Source organism: Elephantulus edwardii, unplaced genomic scaffold, assembly GCF_000299155.1.
Source record: "Elephantulus edwardii isolate Elephantulus edwardi_28Jun2011 unplaced genomic scaffold, EleEdw1.0 scaffold00063, whole genome shotgun sequence".
Taxonomy (NCBI): Eukaryota; Metazoa; Chordata; class Mammalia; order Macroscelidea; family Macroscelididae; genus Elephantulus; species Elephantulus edwardii.
In genome coordinates, this window is record NW_006399813.1 from 598,964 (window position 1) to 602,930 (window position 3,967).

The window sequence follows — 3,967 nt, forward strand, 5'->3', positions numbered from 1 at the left end:
GCCAGGTTTTATCATTGACATTTTTTTTGTGTTTCTTTTTCTGTTTTTTTCTGGTAACTATGGTCCACCCACTATCCTTTGGTGTCTCTGTGTGACGGACTTCCCTTAAAAGCTCTTGTAGATTTGATCTTGATTTCAAAAATTCCTTAAGTTCCTTCTTCTTTACTAAGGATCTAATTTATCCTTCATATTTCATGGACAGTTTTTCTGGGTAAGCTGGCAATTGTACTTTTCCAACTTCCTGTATATGCTATCCCATGGTTTTCTTGCTGGCATACTTTCTGATGATGTTCTCTCTCCTGCAGCCTAATATTTCTTCTTCCTTTGTCTCTGATGTGGCGTAAGATCAGAAGCTCCAACTTAAGCAGTTTGTGTCCACCCTGGTTTTGAGTCAGTGCTCCTTCTCACAGCTCAGCATGCCAGTTGAGAAAGCTGAGAAAGTCTTTCCCTGAATGTAGCTCTCTGTCCTAAACTCTCATGGCCCCTGGAGGCAGGGATCCCCACAAGGAGGGCACTTTCCCCAGGTGGAGTTTCAATCTCTTTTCTCTTCTTCTATCTTCTTTTATTGCATTACTCTTCCTTAAAGCAGTAGTTGCCTAGCTTTAAATAAGTGGATAAAGCAATGACCTTCTAAGAGAATTTATATTTTCACCCAGGGTTTTGAAAAATAATCCATCCCCTCACCAAAGAATTTGCAATACAATCACCTGAATGACATTTTTTTTTCTGAATGACATTTTGAAGCAAGTCAATTTGTATCCCATGAATTCCTGGGGCCTTATTTTTTTTTTTTTTGCCAATGCCATCAATGCAGCTTCTACTTCTTCCTCCTTAATTACCATTGGCTCCTGTTCATTTGGTACTTCCTGAAATTTTTCAGTATCAGTTAATTCTTTCTGGTACAGTGATTCTGTGTATTCCCTCCATCTTCTTTTGATGCTTCATGCGTCATTCAATATATTGCCCACAACATCTTTCAACATTGCAACACGGATTGCAATTTGTTTTGCAATTCTTTCACCTAAAGAAATGCAGAGTGAGTTTTTCCTTTTTTATTCTCCAATTCCAGCTTTCCCCCCTTCCATTATAATACTTTGATTTGGCCTCCCCAGCTGCCCTTTGAAATAATCTGTTCAGCTCTTTCATTTCAACATGTTTTCCTATAGATTTGGCTTCTGGACTTTCCAGTGAAATCTTTAGGGTCTCTTCTGACATCCATTTATGTTCTTTCTTTCTCCTCTGTTTTTGTATGACCTTTTGCTTTCTTCATGGATGATATACTTGATATCATCCCACAACTCACCTGGTCTTCTATCATTGGTGTTAAATGCCTCAAACCTATTCTTAAGATGATCATGAAATTTTGATGGAATTGACATATCTTGATTTTTTGGTCTTACTTTCATTTTCTTTGGCCTCAATTTAAACTTGCATATGAGTAATTGATGATCTGATCCACAGTCAGTTTTGACTACTGAATAATATTGAGCTTCTCCAATGATTTCTTCCACAAATGTAGTCATTCTGATTCCTATGCAGCCCATCTGGTGAAATCCACATGTAAAGTCATCTTTTGTGTCTTGTAGAAAAAGTATTTGCAATGAACAAATCATTGTAAATACAAAATTCAATCATTCTGTTTCCAGCCTCATTTCTGTCCCCAAGCCCATATTCTCCAACTATTTCAGCCTTGGATGTACTTACCAGTCTATGCCAGGAAATTTGGAGGATGGCTGGCTGGCTAACAGATTGGAAGAGGTCCATATTTGTTCCTTATTCCCAAAAGGGGTGATCCAACAGAATGTGGAAATTATCAAAGAATATCATTGATATCACATGCTAGAAAAATACTGCTGAAGATCATAAAAAAATGTCTGGGACAGTATATAGCTAGGGAATTTCCAGAAGTTCAAGTGAGATTTAGAAGAGGCCATGGAACCAAGGATATCATTGCTGATGTCAGATGGATCCTGGCTGAAAGTAAGGAAGAATGTCTATTTGTGCTTTATTGACTATGCAAAGGTGTTTGACTGTGTGGATCATGACAAGTTGTAGCTAACATTGAGGAGCATAGGAATTCCAGAGCACTTGATTGTGCTCATGAGGAACCTATACCTGGAACAGAAGGCTTTTGTGCGAACAGAGAAAGTGACACTGCATGGTTTGGAAATGGGAAAGGAGTAGGTCAGGGATATATTCTATCTCCATACCTTGTTCAATCTATATGCTGAGCAAATTATCCGTGAGGCTGAACTCTACGAAGAGGAGTGTGGGACATCAGGATTGGAGGGAGACTCATCAATAACCTGCATTATGCAGATGACACAACCTTACTTGCTAAAAGTGAGGAGGATTTGAAGCACTTGTTGCAGAAGAACAAGGAATGCAGCCTTCAGTATGGATTTCATCTCAATGTCAGGAAAACAAATATTCTTACTACTGGACCAACAGGCAGTGTCATGATGGATGAGAGGAGATTGAAACTGTTAACAGCCTCATCTTGCTTGGATCCACAATAAATACCCTTGATACGAGCAGTCAGGAAATAAGGAGATGCATTGCACTGGGAAAATCTGCAGTTAGGGACCTTCCCAAATTATTGAGGAGTTATGATGTCAGTTTGAGAACTAAGGTGTGTCTGATTTGAGCCATGGTCTTTCCAATTACTAGCTATGCATCCAAGACCTGGACAATGAATAAGGATGACATAAAAAGAATTGATGTCTTTGAGCTTTGGTGTTGGAGAGGATCACTGAACATCCCATGGACAGCAGAGAAAATAAATAGATATGTCTTGGAGAAGGGGCAAGAATGAAGAGGCTTCACCCCACATACATCAGACATATTGCTAGGAGGTGCTATACCTTGTAGAGAGACATAATATTGGGAAGGATGGAGGGTCGGTGAAGGAGAGGAAGACCCTCAATCAGGTAGACTGACAAGGTGATTGCTGCAGTGGGCTTTTGTGTGTCAGGAAGTGTAAAGATGGCTCAGGACAGGACTGGATTTAGATCTTTTGCTCATAGGATTGCTATGAATCGTACTCAACTTGATAGCACCTAACAACAAAAATGAGACTTTGAGCTCTGGTGGTCTAGTCCATAGGGAGCTGAGTTGTTAATTCAAAGGCCCTGGTTCTCTGGTGATTTGAGTCCACCAGTGACTATGAGGGAGAAAGATGGACAATCTTTTAATGTGATTCACAGCCTCAAAAACCTAATGGAAGGTCAGCTAGGAATTGGCTCTGCTTTGATGAGGATAAATTTGAAGGTTGCTTTGAAGGGCACTTTTGCTATTTTTATACCTTTAAAATAACATCAGTGATAAATGTCTTCTTTCACAGGTGGTAGGAACATAGAAGGTGACCAGATTGGGGAAGGCTCAGGCTTGTAATGGAGACATACATTGTTTGTAATGGAAGAAAATGAGAAAACAATGTAAATGTCCATGAAAAGGGCAATGGATAAATAAACCATCATATATCTATTCAAGTAATGTTAAGTGGCATTCAAAAATATTGTTGTAGGTCTGCATGTTCCAACTTAGATGAGACTTTTTCTAGTTAATTTAGTTGCAGAATATTTATAGTTCATAGTATATATAAAAGATAAAAACAAAACCTAAACTCACAGTTACTAAAAAAAAAAATCTAAAAAAAATTCACAGTTAATACTATATTTTTTTCCTATGGTGTTATATAAAAACACCATATTTATATGATGGAATATATATAACCAGGGAGCTCTGGTGGCCTAGTGGTAAGAATTTGCACTACAATCCCAAAGGTATGCAGTTTGAATCTACCAGCTGGTCTGCAAGAGAAGGATGAGCACTCTTCTCACATGCCATTTACTGAAAGCAGCCTCTGAAAATCCACTGGAGGAGGGTCAGCTATGAGTCAGTTCTGACTCAACGGCATGTGTGTGTGTGTGTATACACACACACACACACACACACACACACACAC